Here is an 18,258-nt window from a genome sequence, read left to right on the forward strand (position 1 = left end):
TTCCCCCATTCGGATCTCCGAGAGCGGACTGCCAAGGGGGAGGTGACCATAAGAAAAAGACTGAATACCAACTACGGGGTAACGTTCAACGAGTCGGGGCGTGGAATGTCAGAAACCTGAACTTGGTAGGGATGCTAGAAAATATGAAAAGGGAAATGAAAAGGCTCAATATAGATATAGTAGTGGTTAGTGAAATGAAATGGAAAGAAGACAAGGATTTCTGGTCATATGAGAATAGGGTAACATCAACAGCATCAGAAAATGGTATAACGGGAGTTGCATTCGTTATGAACAGGAAGGCAGGGCAGAGAGTGTGTCCTGTAAACACTTGGATAAGGTTGTTCTCATCAGAATCGACAGCAAACCAACACCGACAACGATAGCTCAGGTATACATGGCGACGTCGCTAGCCGAAGATGAATAGATAGAGGAAGTAACTGAGGATGTTGAAAGGGTAATACAGTACATAAAGGGAAATGGAAATCTAATAGTCATGGGGGACTGGAATGTAGTTGTAGGGAAAGGAGCAGAAGAAAAGGTTACAGGGGAATATGGGCTTGGGACAAGAAATGAGAGAGGAGAAAGAGTAAATGAGTTCTGTAAAAAATTTAAGTTAATAGTAGCGAATAGTCTGTTCAAGAATCACAAGAGGAGGAGGTATACTTGGAAAAGACCGGATGATAAGAGAAGATTTCCGGTTGATTGCATCGTGGTCAGGCAGAGATTCCGAAATCAGATACAGCATTGTAAGGCATACGCAGGAGCAGATACATACTCAGATCACAATGTAGTAGTGATGAAGAATAGGCTGAAGTTTAAGAGATTACTCAGGAAGAATCAATACGCAAAGAAGTGTCATAGGGAAGTGTTAAGGAATGACGCTATACGCTTGAACTTCTCTAAGGCTATAGATACAGCAATAAAGAACAGCTCAATAGGCAGTACATTTGAAGACGAATGGACATCTCTAAAAAGGGCAATCATAGAAGCTGAAGAAAACATAGGTACAAAGAAGGTAATTGCGAACAAACTATGGGTAACAGAAGAAATACTTCAGTTGACGGGTGAAGGAAGAAAGTACAAAACTCTTCAGGGAAATTCAACAATACAGAAATACAAGTCGCCGAGAAATGAAATAAATAGTAAGTGTAGGGAAGCTAAGACGAAATGACTGCATGAAAAAAAATGTGAAGAAATCGAAAAAGAAATGGTTGTTGAAGGACAAACCGAGCATACAGGAAAGTCAAACCAACCTTCGGTGAAATTAAAAGCAAGTGTGATAACATTAAGAATGCAACGGGAATTCCACTGTTAAATACAGAGCAGAGAGCGGATGGGTGGAAAGAGTACACAGAAAGCCTCTATAATGGGAAAGATTTGGTTGATGTGATAGAAAAAGATACGAGAGTCGATTTAGAAGAGATAGTGGATCCAATATGAGAATCATAATTGAAGAGAACTTTGGAGGACTTAAGATCAAATAAGGCAGAAGGGATATATAACTTTCCATCAAAATGTTTAAAATCAAAGGGGGAATGGCAACAACAGGACTATTCACATTTGTTTTTAGAACGTACGAGTCTGGCGACATATCGTCTGACTTCCGGAAAAATACCGTCCACACAATTCCGAAGACTGCAAGAGCTGACAACTGCAAGAATTATCGCACAATCAGCTTAACAGCTCATGCATCAAAGTTACTTACAAGAACAATGTACAGAACAATGGCAAAGAAATTTGAGAATGTGTTACATGACAATAAGTTTGGCTTTTGGGAAAGGTAAACGCGCCAGCGAGACAATTCCGACGTTGCGGTTGGTAATGGAAGCAAGACTAAAGAAAAATCAAGACACGCCCATAGGATTTGTCGACCTGGATAAAGCGTTCGACAATGTAAAATGTTTGAAATTCTGAGAAAAATAGAGTTGAGATATAGGGAGACACGGCTAATATACAATATGTACAAGAGCCAAGAGAAAATAATAAGAGTAGACGACCAAGAACGAAGTGCTCGTATTAGAAAGGGTGTAAGACAAGGATACAGTCTTTCGCCCCTACTGCTCAATCTGTACATCGAGGAAGCAATGATGGAAATAAAAGAAAGGTCCAGTCAAGAAGAATTGCATGATCTAAATGGAGCGAACAGTATAATGAGTGTTGAATATGGACTGAGAGTGAATCGAAAAAAGACGAAACTAATGAGGAATAGCAGAAATGAGAACTGCGAGAAACTTATCAGGATTGATGGTCGTGAAGTAGATGAAGTTAAGGAATTCTACTACCTAGGTAGCAAAATAATCAGTGACGGACGGAGCAAGGACAACATCAAAAGCAGACTAGCACTGGCGAAAAGGGCGTTCCTGGCCAAGAAAAGTCTACTAATATCAAATAGCGGCCTTAATTTGAGGAAGAAATTTCTGAGGATGTACGTTTGGAGCACAGTATTGTATGGTAGTTAAACATGGACTGTGGGAAAACCAAAACAGAAGAAAATCGAAGCATTTGAGATGTTGTGCTACATACGAATACTGAAAATTAGGAGCTACGGTCGCAGGTTCGAATCCTGTCTCGGGCATGGGTGTGTGTGATGTCCTTAGCTTAGTTAGGTTTAAGTAATTCGAAGTTCTAGGGGACTGATGACCTCCGATGTTAAACCCCTTAGTGCTCAGAGCCATTTGAACCATTAGTCAGAGTATTCCGTCTGTCTCATCCCTCTTGTTTACCAGATAAAGCAATTTTATCACGGTCCAGTGCATGTCGTCTATGACTGGCGTCTTATTTCAACTTAGATCCTTCAGTGTTATGACAAATTCTTGTTGTTGTACTGCATCCTCATTCTCATCTTTTCCCGTTTCGTCTCTTTCCATAATAGCTTCAGGTTTATTTGCTTTTTATAGCTATTTTCCTTTTCCACTTTTCACACTTCCATCGTCTGCTAAGTATTAGCTTACTATATGAACTTTATGTTTGTGCTGCTGCTAATCCAGGGGTTTCTTTAATTTTCCTACATGCGACTTCTGTATCTCCTGAGTCATGCACGCTTCTACAGGTTTGCATTTCTCCTCGAGCCATTCCTGTTTTATTGTTTTGTGCTACGTATCACTCTCACTATCCGTCGTCTATATTCCATTTTGTTCCTTTCATGTGTTGCATTTTTATATTTTTTCTCTTTCATCAATTAAATTTCATATACCGCGAGCTATGAACAGTTTCTACAACGTCCTGTGTTTTCCCCTAGTCGTTCCTCTGTTACCGTCGCAAATTCAGCTGTCAGAACAACCCAGTCCTCTTCCATTGTATTCTCTTTGCCCTGTTTCAAAGAGTCATTGCCTAACGCTCTCTTTAAAATTCTCAGCGATTTCTATTTGTTTGAACTTACCCAGGTTCTATGTTTCCTTACCTTTCTGCAATTTCTTCAGATTTAATCTGCCTTACATAAATAATACATAATGGCCGGGGAATAGATCCGTTCCTGGGAATGTTTTCAGTTTAAAATTGATTTATAAATCTCTGTTTCAGCATTATTTGAAACATCTGAAACCTTCCAGTGTCCCTAGGTTCCTTCCAAGAATACAACCTTCCTTCCTGAGCTTAAATCAAGTCCTTCTAATGATTAAATTGTGGCCTGTGCAAAATTCTATCATCTGGCTTCCTCTTTCATTACTTCCATTATTTCCTGCCAGTCCGTGTTGCCCTACAATTTTTCCTTCCCTTCCTTTTCTCAGTGTCGATATCCAGCCGCCCTATCAAAATAAACTGTTGCCGCCCTCAAAGTAACGAATTATTTCTTGGATCTCATAATTTTTTGTTTTTCAATCTCTCTATCATATGCAGAAGTAGAACGTATACAGGATCGTCGATTGATGTGACTGGGCCAAATATCTCACGAAATAAGCATCAAACGAAAGAACTACAAAGAACGAAATTCATCTAGCTTGAAGGGGGAAACCAGATGGCGCTGCCATACGTCAAACGGATATCAACTGCGGGTTTTTTAAAAATAGGAACCCCCATTTTCATTACATATTGTGTAGTACGTAAAGAAATATGAATTTTTTAGTTGAACCACTTTTCTCGTTTTGTGATTGATGGCGCTGTAATAGTCACAAACGTATAAGCACGTGGTATCACGTAACATTCCGTCAGTGCGGACGTTATTTGCTTCGTGATACATTACCCATGTTAAAATGGACCATTTACTAATTGCAGAAAAGGTCGATATCGTGTTGATGTATGGCTATTGTGATCAAAATGCCCAACGGGCGTGTAGTATGTATGCTGCTCGGTATCATGGACGACATCTTCTAAGTGGCCGGACCGTTCGCCGGATAGTTACGTTATTTAAGGAAACAGGAAGGGTTCAGCCATATATGAAACGTCAACCACGACCTGCAACAAATGATGATGCCCAAGTAGGTGTTTTAGCAGCTGTCGCGGCTAATCCACACATCAGTAGCAGACAAATTGCGCGAGAATCGGGTATCTTAAAAAAGTCTGTGGTGAGAATGCTACATCAACACCGATTGCACCCGTACCATATATCTATGCACCAGGAATTGCATGGTGACGACTTTGAACGTCGTGTAGAGTTCTGCCACTGGGCACAAGAGAAATTACGGGACGATGACAGATTTTTTGCACGCGTTCTATTTAGCGACGAAGCGTCATTTACCAACAGCGGTAACGTAAACCGGCACAAAATACACTATTGGGCAATGGAAAATCCACGATGGTTGTGACAAGTGGAGCATCAGCGATCTTGGCGGGTTAATGTATGGTGCGGCATTATGGGAGGAAGGATAATTGGCCCCCATTTTATCGATGCCAATATAAATGGTGCAATGCATGCTGATTTCCTACGTAATGTTCTACCGATGTTACTACAAGATGTTTCACCGCATGACAGAATGGAAATGTACTTCCAACATGATGGATGTCTGGCCCATAGCTCGCGTGCGGTTGAAGCGGTATTGAATAGCGTATTTCGTGACAGGTGGATTCATCATCTAAACACCATACCATGGCCCGCACGTTCACCGGATCTGACGTCCCCAGATTATTTCTGTGGGGAATGTTGAAGGATATTTGCTATCGTGATCCACCGACTACGCCTGACAACATGCGTCAGCGCATTGTCAATGCATGTGCGAACATTGCGGAAGGCGAACTAATCGCAATTGAGAGGAATGTCGTTACACGTATTGCCAAATGCATTGAGGTTGACGGACTTCATTTTGGGCATTTATTGCGTTAATGTGGTATTTACAGGTAATCACACTATAACAGCATCAGTTTGCAGAAATGATAAGTTCACAAAGGTACACGTATCACATTGGAACAACCGAAACAAAATTTTCAAACGTACCTACGTTATATATTTTAATTTAAAAACCTACCTGTTACCAACTGTTCGTCTAAAACTGTGAGCCATATGTTTGTGACTATTACAGCGCCATCTATCACAAAGCGAAAAAAGTGGTCCAACTAAAACATTCATAGTTCTTTACGTACTACACGAATATGTAATAAAAAATGAGGGTTCCTATTAAAAAAAACGCAGTTGATATTCGTTTGACCTATGGCAGTGCCATCTAGCGGGACAACCATAGCGCCATCTGGTTTCCCCCTTCAAGCTAGACAAGTTTCGTTCTTTGTAGTTTTTTCATTTGACGCTTACTTCGTGATATATTTGGCAAGGTCACGATCAATGGACCACCCTGTATATACACCTTTACTACAATAGTCGATCGTGGCTTCTTGTCTGTCTTGGCTACGATAATCCTTTAACTATGTGGTTCGTAGTAATCAAACCGCATTTATATTATTCTGGTACGTATTAGACATATCTCGGTGTCACCCTGATACTGTGTTGATAACGCTTACTCATCTGATTATATTAACAAATTTTGTTCTTCTTTCCTATTCATTTATCTTAGTTTACGTTCTGTATTTTTATATTTTTGTTTTTTCATCAATCAAATTTCATATCTTGTGTGTCACCGAAGGATAATACTCCCTCATAACTTTAACCTATCGCTTTCTTTTTTCTAGTTCTCTAACATGCCTACTTGATTAAGGCATCCAAAACACATCTCTTCGACCAGTAGAAAACCTGATTTTTTAAAATCACAATTTTTTGTTGTGTGGCCCATGCGTGAAGATAGAGATGGGAGACTACTTTAAATCCGGAATATTTCACTCACTGTACCGTCATCATCAAACCGTACAGTAGCGTAGAAAATCTTCTGAAAATTTAATGACTGTAGTTTCTTCTAGTTTTCAGTCATGCCGCAGTACCAACATTTTAGTGGGTAATGTTTAGAAGTCCATACCAGTCAATCATTCAATCTGTTCGCGTGAAACCTCTTGGTCTGGTTTCTCCACAGATACTCCCCGGATGTTGTTCCACCGACGGTACGGCTATATGTATCCTTCGCACCCCGCCACGCAAAGATGGCATTTTTGTCAATTAAATTTTGTTTTTGTTGTATTGGTACAAGATGAGCAACAATTTAAGTGATTCATCAAATGGATACTCTGGAGCGCAGTGCCGTCACCACTGTGATATGATTTGTTTTGGACTCGTTCGCTATATTGGAATTTGGCCGTTTTCAATCCATGACATACCGTCTTTTAGCGGTGTTCTGTATCTGATGGACAAAGAATTTTGCGAAAAGAGAATCTGAGTCTTTTCCGCACTAATGTTTTAATCATATGTCATCTGAAGATGTGGCTTTAATGCCAAGAAACCGGTAGTGGTACAGTAATAAAAGACCAAATTACAGCTGATGCGGTTATTTATACCCAAGACAATTTTCTTCGTTTCGAACGGTTTACCGCAAACCACTCTTTATCCAAAATTATGAAGCTTTCTAGAAATCTGTTACATCGATTGCAACAGTTAGGAAATGAGTTGCTGTATTATAACTTGCCGTACTTCTCTTGTAGATAATTCATAGCAAGAAAGACATAGATGGAAACACGAGAAACTGTACAATGTGGTATTGCACGACCAGTTATACAGGTGTGCGAAATACTCCTGACTGACTCCAAAGGCATAGTAAAAAAAAGGGTATAGTACTTTTCCATGAAAAAATTTCTGATTTAGTGAATAATTAACAAACGCAAAAGCGAAAACAAACTTGTCAATGATATTTGGACCATTTTTAAGAAGGATCCAAGTGATATTATGCACCGATTACATAGTGCAGAGCACAAGAACGCAACTGAAATAAAAGTACTTTCCTCTAAGCGATTACTTTGCAATGAGCAAAATAGTAACTGACAAATACTATGTATGTCTTTCAACCCAACTTGATGAAATATACGCGAGACGAGATCTGGACTGCAAATATTGCTGTTTCATTACAGAAATCTCGTACCTACAGAAGGCTTCTGGCCGTCGGAATCTACAGCTCTGAAGTGTGAAATGTTAGAACAGCAACCCTCTGTACTAGCTTTGGCACATTCTGTCTCCTGTCGTTACAAGAAAAAATGACTAAGTGTAGTAAAGCTGTGACTTCTTTAGAGAGGCATCCTGTAGACCTTCCAGAATTATTCTGGAGAGATGGAATATACGCACAGGAAAAATGTTGGATTAAACAGATTTACGTAAGAGATGAAAACGTTGAAAAATAGCAGGGGGAGGCCAATAAATTTTATTATTCACTGCATGTAACTTTTTTTTTTATTCAGACACCAGCAGCAAAGTGCATCGAAGTACACTGACTGTAGATATTCATGATGTTTATTGCGTCGCAGCAGTTATAAAGGAGCCTCGGACGGTCGATAATTTGTCAGTAACGTAGATGTAAAAATTAGCTCGTGTTTGAGAGTGGCCCGAGTGGTTCTTAAACAATAACGAAGCATAAGATTAGTCAGAGCTAGACACTCATTACACAAAGAGTATTTTGTGTGTGTGTGTGTGTGTGTGTGTGTGTTCGATGTTGATCCGAAGGGTTGAAGGGGGCTGACTTGTATTTGAACTGCCGTTCGCCCGAATGTGATTCCAGGTTCTTACTACTGCGCCACTTCGCTCGTTTGGTCGACCGCGAACAAGTGCACCCTGGTGACAATGAATAATATCGATACGTTTCAGCCATCAATTTTTTGTCTGTTTCGAAATTTTTTCACCATCTACTCTGATGAAGAGCACGTACTCTGATGAAGACAACATTTATTTCTTGGTACCTTAGTCTCAGGTTTTTTGTTTCATCGTTTCATGACGTGTCTTCTTCAATAAGAAGAGCCCCGCGATTCTAGGCTGATGTCTCACAGCTGTTAACACTAATGTGACATCTTTATTTTAGGCTTTACTATGTCCTTAAATTGTTTCCTCTGATCTCCCACACATTGTTTGCCAACTGTCAATCCAAAGTAAAACACTTGTTTTGGAATGCGGTTATCGGGCATGCGAACTGCATGCCCTGTCCATCGTAACTATCGACTCAAACCCATCGCCGGCCGGAGTGGCCGAGCGGTTCTAGGCGCTTCAGTCTGGAATCGCGCGACCGCTACGGTCGCAGGTTCGAATCCTGCCTCGGGCATGGAAGCGTGTGATGTCCTTAGGTTAGCTGGGTTGAAGTAGTTCTAAGTCTAGGGGACTGATGACCTCAGATGTTAAGTCCCATAGTGCTCAGAGCCATTTTTAAGTCACTAGCAAAGTCTGTGTCGATGGTAGATGCTGTCATATCTGGGTGGGCCAATTTCAAGATGGCAATATGTTTATATGAAAAACTGTATCTGTGTTTCCTCTAGAAGGTCTGCAGCCGCGATGACACTAGTAGTAATTTTTCCAGTAAGGGCATAGCGCGAATTGCGAGAAATTTTTCTAAACTAGACAGTAACTGCAATCCGCGTAGTCATCTCCCTTCTGAAATATGGGAACCACCAGAGTATTTCCGATATCAGGAAGCATTTCTTCTTCGTTCCAGATTTTGACAACGGGTTCACGTATGTGTCGTGAGTTGCTCACCACTTTCTTTAAGAGCTTCCCGCTGGCATACAGTCAGGACCAGTGGGGGACGTTACGTTGCTCACCGTTGCGGATATTCTTTCAACTATCGCAACTATCACATGGTTACGACCAAAAATCATAAATATCAGTAGATATCCTTCGATTTTTTTCGACTTAACGTAGACAAATGTAATGTATTGCGAATACATAGAAAGAAGGATCCTTTGTTGTATGATTATATGATGGCGGAACAAACACTGGTAGCAGTTACGTCTGTAACATATCTGGTAGTATGCGTACGGAACGATTTGAAGTGGAATGGTCATATAAAATTAATTGTTGGTAAGGCGGGTGCCAGGTTGAGATTCATTGGGAGAGTCCTTAGAAAATGTAGTCCATAAAGGAGGTGGCTTACAAAACACTCGTTCGACCTATACTTGAGTATTGCTCATCAGCGTGGGATCCGTACCAGGTCGGGTTGACAGAGGACAGAGAGAAATCCAAAGAAGAGCGGCGCGTTTCGTCACAGGGTTATTTGGTAAGCGTTACGTAGATGTTTAGCAAACTCAAGTGGCAGACTCTGCAAGAGAGGCGCTCTGCATCGCGGTGTAGCTTGCTGTCCAGGTTTCGAGAGGGTACGTTTCTGAATGAGGTATCGAATATATTGCTTCCCCCTACTTATACCTCCCGAGGAGATCACGAATGTAAAATTAGAGAGATTCGAGCGCGCACGGAGGCTTTCCGGCAGTCGTTCTTCCCGCGAACCATAAGCGACTGGAACAGGAAAGGGAGGTAATCATAGTGGCACGTTAAGTGCCCTTCGCCACACACCGTTGGGTGGCTTGCGGAGAATAAATGTAGATGTACTCCATCCGCCACATCGCCAATAGCGACCGACTGTGCGAGATCTATCTTTCATCCGAATTTGTCGCGTAAATAGAAGTGTACTCAAGGAGGCATGAAAACAGCTGCAACAATTCGTCCGTTCATTCGGCTATTTATTACACACCATAAACTGCTTAGGACATGCACGGCAAGGGATGCTGTGACGTTCCACCGACGCGCTACTAGTCAGCAGCCGACCCAAGACATTATCAGCAGCTGTGTTCCTTGGAACTGCAGGTTTGACAGCGTCAGCTTCTAGGAGCGGAGAACAAGAGGCCGCTTCGCTTCCAAGAAACTGCGTGACGCAGTGCGCTGAACAAAGGACGCAGACTGTATTGACAGTGCATTCTCCAACGGAGCATTTCCAAGCTGCCGTATGATATGCATAGTAATGTGTTACGGAACTGCTATGCTGCGTAGAATTTACGTTGCTCGTTAACCCTTAAATTTAACAGAAAGAACGGTATAATCAAAAGGCGTGTCAGTGTACAGTCGGGACCACTTATATGGTTCGAAAGCTAAAGATGAGTATGTTCTCGATGTAATGCGTCACCCAAAGGCTCCTCAGAGGTCAACGGTGGTGACCTCGCCGTAATCTGAATGACAAAGCAGCCAGCATTAGGTTCACAGATTGTGGAGAAGTGACTGGCCGAGCAGCTCCCGGCACTGCTTTTGCCTCGGCAACCTGAAGTTCAGGCTTCAAGGGCTCGCCTGACGCTCAGACGAAACAGCTGCTGCGGTCTAGTAGCCAGACTACGCCGACTCGTCTGCCACTCGTGGACTCCTAGGGACCTCTGCCATATGACGATCTCGACACTTGTTTTCGCATCTGAAGTGTTCCCATATTCATGATTCTCGCATTTTCTACATCGCCTGATGTATTGGATGCACAAGTATTAATGGGTAACGAGCATTTAAACGGATAAATTTCCTTGTGACGCGAATAGATGTATGATGTAATACTGGTTTCATATACTCCTTCGTTGTAAGAAAAGTCAGTAGGTGGGCCTCTTCCAGACTGAAATCTCCCATTTTGCGTATATCCTGTTACGAACAGCAGAAAATATTACGGAAGTCGGCGAACTGTCATTCTTCTGATATGACGCAGCAAACATTAAGTCTTTGTGTACATGGTGTCCTAAAGGAACACCGAGAAGCTTCAGGGACAGGTTGCTTACACCAAAAACAAACAAAAATAATAATAATTCTAGTGAATATGGGCTCTAGAATGCATACCTTAAGAGCTGTGAGCACTCGTTCATTTTCGATGCTATGAAATACAAGTCTTTTGCTTCAAGTTCTTTGCTTTCCACATTTTGGGAGAAGGTAGTACGGACCAAGACAAGGAAAGTTTTTAGTAAACATGGACTATAAAAGGCATACCTTAAGACCTATGGGCACTTATTCAGTAAAAGAGACGTGCTTCACAGTTGCGAAAATGAACAATTGCTCTTACAGATCTTACAGTATGCATTTTACACTCCATGTTTACTGGACTTTTTTTCTTGGTTTGATCTATACCAGCTCCTTCCAAAATATGGAAGACAGAGACCTTGCGGTAGAAGAACAAGTGCTCATAGCTGTTAAGGTAAGCTTTTTAGGCCGACGTTTATAGACTTTTTTCTTGTTTTGGTGTAAGCAACCTGTATATTTCGACTGAATATCCATACTGCGTGCGAATGGCATTTTTATTATGTACTTCTACTTAAAGTAAGCCATGTCACTAAGTATATATGTAATAGAAAAACATTACGAGGCATTTTGTATTAGTCTCCATTCGCCTTAGTAGGTGAGAAAACTGTTTCTTTTCACATAGATTACAACCATCTGGCGTCACAGTATGCATGCAGGTCATGCGTGTAGACTAAGTGGGGACCCTGCTTCGGCAGACTGCCTCCATATGGAAGATAATTTCAGACCCAGGGACAGCCAGCTTGCGAGGAACCGTCCACTGGCGGATAATGAATGCGCCCGAGCTCTCCGCGGAAGATATAACAAAAGCAGAACGCAGCAAACAGCTTTACCATAACCCCAGATAGCCTGAAAGTTAACTTTATCCAAACCAAGCTGCTGAAATACTATATGTTATAGGAGACTGAAGTCATGTTGTTCAGGACTAAATTTTCAGTTTTAAAAAGAATGGTCGAATTAGAGAACAGGCAAGTTTTCAGATTTGAAATTGAAAGCGATCGATGTGTATGACGTGAGCAACGTATTGTGAATGTATGTTAAACAATAAGAAATCAAAATGTAGGAAGTAAAATCCATGATAGTGAATATTAAGACATGTTGATGAGATTCTTCAATTTATTTTGGCTCGTTGTAAACTATACATATCATTCGGAATGGTGGACAGTTGGACTCCTTCGCATGAGTTCTTCAAATTATAGTATTTGATTATTTTCCAGAGGTTGACCGCTTTTGTCAGAACCGTGAGCCACTTATCACCAGTCAAATTTTTCACTCGGGCCACCAAACAACAGAACTTCAGCTGCATTATTTCTAAAACGAAATTAAATGTTTCCTCTACTCAAGTACACATGCAACAGATTACGTAGAGTGAATGGGTACGATCATTTTAGTTGAAGTGGAACAAGGATTGCCACGTATATAAACTGAAACACACAAAACACTTCTAAGCGCAAAGTGTTTAACAGTTCACGTGCTATAAAGGTTTTGTCTTTCCAGGCCATTTACACACAGTCCTAGAAACTGCAGATAAAACCGTATGCGAAAACTAAATTCATGATGTTCTAATGATAAAGACGTCCACCTGAAGTGGAGGTGTAATACCCCGAAACACTCAGCAAAGTTATAAAAGAAAATTTACCATTAAAAAGCGTTTTGTGTTGGAGAGATGAAGAATTTACTAAATGTTACTCACCCGCGATTAATATGAAGTGCGTTGGTGTGACCGGCCGGTGACTCCGGATGTTGAGGTTATGTGTTGACAGCGTCCAGCCGGGAGATGCCTGCGGCGGCCACTGGTCTGCGTTCGCGCGCTCAAACCAACGTGGCGACTGCCGCGCGCGCTGCAGACAAAAGAGCGTCGGCGGATGGCGGACGCGCCATGTTTGAGAGCACGCTGCGCGCAGCCTCGCCGCGCTGGTGCGAGGAAATGTCGCACAGAGATGGTGCTGATAATAGTGAAATTGGGTACTGCCTTAGGGGAAAGCAACGTACTTTTCTTTCTTTTTTAAAAAATTTTAATTGAGTGCTTCATCGTCAGGTTACTCAATTGACAATATTACTGCCGCAACACCTCAAACGAGAAATGCAACACATGGAAACTGTTCTGAGGAGCAATACTCCACAAATTATATTAGAAGTGCAACAGAGCTAAACACTCGGCGAAGTAAGGAACCAGAAAAAGAAATGTCGGGTACGGCCTTTCTGCCATGCATTCCCAGAGTGACGGACAGAATCGGCCGTATATTGCGCAAACATGGCGTAAAGACGATTTTCAAACCGACAAGAAAGATCAAAGAGTGTCTTAGATCGGCGAAGGAGAAAAGAGACCCACTTGCAATGTCGGGAATATACCGTATACCATGCACATGCGGAAAAGTTTATGTCAGAATGACTGGACGATCAATTAACACCAGGATCAAAGAGTATAAGCGACATTTCAGGTTGGGCCAGGTGGAGAAATCAGCCGTGGCAGAGCACGCACTGAATGAGACCGACCTCGTAATAAAATTCGCCGTCACGAAAGTTCTGGCTCTAGAGAAGCACTATGACACGCGCTTGTTCAGAGAAGCTGTAGAAATACAAAAACACGCGAACACTTTCAACAAGAAAGAGGAAAGCCTTAAGGTAAACTGCAGCGAACGACCGTCGCAGGTAGCAGGAGAACTGCACCGGAAATGACCGCGGAGAAGCCCTCGGACGTTGGCGCGCCAGGTACATATAGTCTGCGGCCGCGAGCTCGGCTCCAGTTCACCACCGGCAAAGGAGGGTGAAGCTTTGACAATGCCAGTCACTCGTGCTGGCGAAACGTCAGAAAAATCATTAGATGAATGTCGGCCGAAGATCCCGAGACAGAAGCCAATAGGCAGTTTGTCAATATTACTGCTGTCGATTTTTTACCAGTAGTCAGATTATCTGCTAAAATAATTCGCCAAGTGCGTGTAGGATTCGCTCACTGAGGATTCGGTACACTCTTAGTTATCTCAACGATTTTTGTCTGTTATCGGTATCACAGATTTCAGCGAAATCACAGCCTAGTTGACAAACAAAAGACGAATGAAGCGAAAATTATTATAACGAGAGCAGCCTGACGAGCGTACAATGAATCTGAATGTAAAATTTCGCCAACCGATCTGACTAAAAAGCAGAGACACGTTTGGGCTTAGGTAAGGTCAGGAAGCGGTTAGAAATCATCTATTCAGTAGCTCAGTGACAATATCGTTCCGGAACGGAAGATGACAGAGATAATGCGGAAATACTGAATTCGGCCTTCCGAGACTGTGACACCGCGGCAGATCATAATACGGCTCGTCCTGTCAGTCATCGTACAAACACTAAAATGGCGGATACTGAGATAATGATCGAGAAATAGAAAATCAAGTAGAATCGCTAACTAGTGCAAAGGCATCTGCATCAGATGAGATACCGTGAAACAACACAAATGTTTCCAGAATGAGATGTTCACTCTGCAGCGGAGTGTGCGCTGATATGAAACTTCCTGGCAGATTAAAACTGTGTGCCCGACCGAGACTCGAACTCGGGACCTTTGCCTTTCGCGGGCAGTGCTCTACCCCCGAGTTCGAGTCTCGGTCGGGCACACAGTTTTAATCTGCCAGGAAGTTTCATATCAGCGCACACTCCGCTGCAGAGTGAAAATCTCATCTGGAAACATCCCCCAGGCTGTGGCTAAGCCATGTCTCCGCTATATCCTTTCTTTCAGGAGTGCTAGTTCTGCAAGGTTTGCAGGAGAGCTTCTGTAAAGTTTGGAAGGTAGGAGACGAGATACTGGCAGAAGTAAAGCTGTGAGTACCGGGCGTAAGGCGTGCTTCGGTAGCTCAGATGGTAGAGCACTTGCCCGCGAAAGGCAAAAGTCCCGAGTTCGAGTCTCGGTCGGGCACACAGTTATAATCTGCCAGGAAGTTTCAACACAAATGTTGTCCTCTGCTTAGCTGAGTGGAAACGTGTTTGCCTACCATGCTGGCCCGGGTTCGATTGCCAGCCTGGTCGGGGATTTCCTCCGACAGTGGACTGGGTATTGTCATCATCATCACGGGCACTCAAGTCCTCCAATGTGGCGTCGACTGAAATAAGGCTTGCAACTCGGGGGCCTTCCAGCCAACAATACCAAATGATCATTTCATTTTTCTTGTCTACAAAGATTATGGGAAATAACTTGCTTCACATCTGACAGTATTGCGTGCAGTCATGGAGTGTGCGGCTGGTCCCGGCGGAGGTTCGAGTCCTCCCTCAGGCATGGGTGTGTGTGTTTGTCCTTAGGATAATTTAGGTTAAGTAGTGTGTAAGCTTAGGGACTGATGACCTTAGCAGTTAAGTCCCATAAGATTTCACACACATTTGAACATTTGAAGTATTGCGTGGATTATTGGAGTAACTGGAATAAACCACTTGCGACTCCCGTCTTCAAGGAATGTCAGAGGACAGATGCATACAATTATAGGCCTACATACCTGACGTCAGTCTATTGTACAATTATGGAAGACAATTTATTTTTCTCTGCCTCGTGATGACTGGGTGTTGTGTGATGTCCTTAGGTTAGTTAGGTTTAAGTAGTTCTAAGTTCTAGGGGACTGATGACCGTAGATGTTAAGTCCCATAGTGCTCAGAGCTATTGGAATTGGAACGATTTATTCTTACGTATTGTCACGCTGTTGGAAAAATAAAATCCGCTCTACAAAAATTAATATACTCGTAGATTCCGCAGTCTTGATCTTGTGAAACTCTGATCACTCAGTTCGTGTATGAGATCCAGAGCGACGTAGACAAAGTCGCCCTGATTGCTGCCGTGTTCCTTGACTTCAGAAAGGCATTGAATATAGTTCCCCACTGTCTTTTAGTGAACGCAGCACTCGCTTCTCGAGTATTGCACCCGATTTTCAATTGGATTTAATTCTACCCTGCAGGTAGAACTCAACACGTCACTCTTAACGAAACAAGATCAACATACGTAAAAGTAATGTCAAGAGTGCCCAAAGGAAGGGTGATGGGACCCTTATGATATTAAATATGTGATAAATATTCTAGTGGATAAAGTAGGAAGCCCTGCGAGGCAGTTATCAGAAAACGATGGTGAATAACAGGAAGATCTGCGAAGGATCAATGGTTGTTGCAAGGACTGGCAGTCGATTCTGAACATAAATAAACGTGACGTATATAAATAGCTGCAGAAATCCACTACTCTTCGATTATAGTGCAGGGAACAATTCATTGGAAAAAGTTAACCACTGTAAAACATTTAGCAGTCAAAAAATGGTTCAAATGGCTCTAAGCACTATGGGACTTCACATCTGAGGTCATTAGTCCCCTAGACTTAGAACTACTTGAACCTAACTAACCTAACGACATCAAACACATCCATCTCCAAGGCAGGATTCGAACCTGCGACCGTAGCAGCAGCGCGGTTCCGGACTGAAGCGCCTAGAACCGCTCGGCCACAACGACCGGCTCTAGCAGTCCTTCCAGGGTGACTTAAAGTGGAATGACAACAAAACAAATTGTAGGAAAAGTAGTTGCCAGGCTGATATTCATTGGAAGAATTTTAAGGAAATGCAATTCATCCACGAAAGAAATGGCTTAAGAAACCATTTTTTTACCGATCTTTGGGTATTGCTCATTAGTATGAAATCCTTACCGGGTTGGTTCCTCCGCCCCTTAGCTGAGTGATCAGTGCGTTTGACTGCCATGCAGAGGGCGAGGGTTCGATTCCCTGCTGGGTCGAAGATTTTCTCCGTTCAGGGACTGGGTGTTATGCTGTCATCATCTTTTCATCATCACCGACACACATGTCTCCCAGTTTGGTGTCAACTGAAAAACCTTGCAACCCGGCTGCCGAACTTCCCATGGAGGAGACTCCCGGCCACCAATGCCATGTCATCCTCATCATCAGCAGCAGAACCAGTAACAACAACATGCAGGTTGATTTGACGGAAGATATGGAGAAGTTCCAACAAGGAGTCTCAGGTTTCACACGGCATCTTTTAGCTGGCACGAGAACGTTACGGAGATGTTCAGCGAACTCCTGTAGCAAAAGCTTTGGCGTTGTGTATCGCGGAGAAGCTCACTTTTGAAATTTCGAAGATGTTCCTCATGGGAAGAGTTGGGTAATATATTACTTTATTCCACACACGTCTTGGGAAATGGGCAGAACGACAAGATCATAGGAAACAGAGCTAATGCGGAGGTTTACGAACCACCATTCGGCTTACGCGCCATTCATGAATGGAACAGGGGAGGTGGGAAATAAGTACCCTTCGCCACACAACGTAAGTTGGCTCGCGAAGTTTGCAACTACCATGTAGGTAGTAGTGGGAGACAATCAACTTCGACAGCTGAACCGAATTGGTATCGAACGAACATGATTCGCCTGGAAAGACATGTCACGACAACAACTGAACGACGGTCACAGTGCCATACAGGAAATGCTGCAAAGCTAAACGTCTCGCATAGTGTGTGCGAACCTTTAGAAACCAGTAAAGACAGTTTATTTCGCTCTGGCGACAAGAGATGAAACGGACATATCTTTAAAATCCCGAAACTTAGCATCGCTCAACAGAAATACACCACACTTAAGTTCAAGGTCATGCAGCCACTGATATAACAAAAATTTTTAGAGACTCTTATTTTAGATGTTGGTCTCCAGCAGACTTATTTTAGATGATGGTTTCCTTAATTTTTTAATTTTCTGGATAGCTGTGCAACCAACAACGAATGTAACATGAGGCCATTCAGTTTCACCGTGAAAAAGTCCGACGACTGACCACCTCTCTGGTAGCAAATCTGGTTATCAACCAGCTGTTTTGTTTCTTGATGCCCCATTCGAATCGGATATCTTCCGATACACCTGTCTTTGATCAATTATGGACAGTCTCCAGGAACAGCTGATTGATTCAGACGATGTGAAAGTGGCTATGAAGGAAAAGAAACGACGCCATACACTCGATGTGTCACAAAGAATTTTAGTTCAACAGTTACGTAAATTAATAATGTCTTGAGTAGCAGCGTGGTGTAGAGGAAGAGTCATTCCATGCGCAATTTGAAAGCTCTATGTAAGTTAATAAACAAGTTATGAATACTTCTGCATTGCTTTCTACACAGTGCATCTTTAATTCTCGATGATCTGTGTTAATTTATATCACTGACATATGGACAGTATTTTCGTGCAAGACATCCAAGCAGTTTTTCGGCACACACTATCAGGAACATTACTGTAA

At 42.4% G+C, this 18,258-nt stretch overlaps 1 protein-coding gene across 5 annotated transcripts in view; it reads right to left on the reverse strand.

The window, feature by feature from the left end:
• LOC124714372 (cytochrome P450 306a1) overlaps nucleotides 1-12,844 on the reverse strand; it is a 925,226-nt gene extending 912,382 nt beyond the window's left edge. For all 5 annotated transcript variants that reach the window (XM_047243019.1, XM_047243018.1, XM_047243015.1 and 2 more), the window contains exon 1: nucleotides 12,726-12,844. The gene's annotated coding sequence lies outside the window, so the exon portion shown is untranslated. The remainder of the gene's footprint in view (nucleotides 1-12,725) is intronic.
• Nucleotides 12,845-18,258: the final 5,414 nt, after the last annotated feature.

The sequence above is a fragment of the Schistocerca piceifrons genome, chromosome 1 (genome assembly GCF_021461385.2).
Source record: "Schistocerca piceifrons isolate TAMUIC-IGC-003096 chromosome 1, iqSchPice1.1, whole genome shotgun sequence".
Lineage (NCBI taxonomy): Eukaryota > Metazoa > Arthropoda > Insecta > Orthoptera > Acrididae > Schistocerca > Schistocerca piceifrons.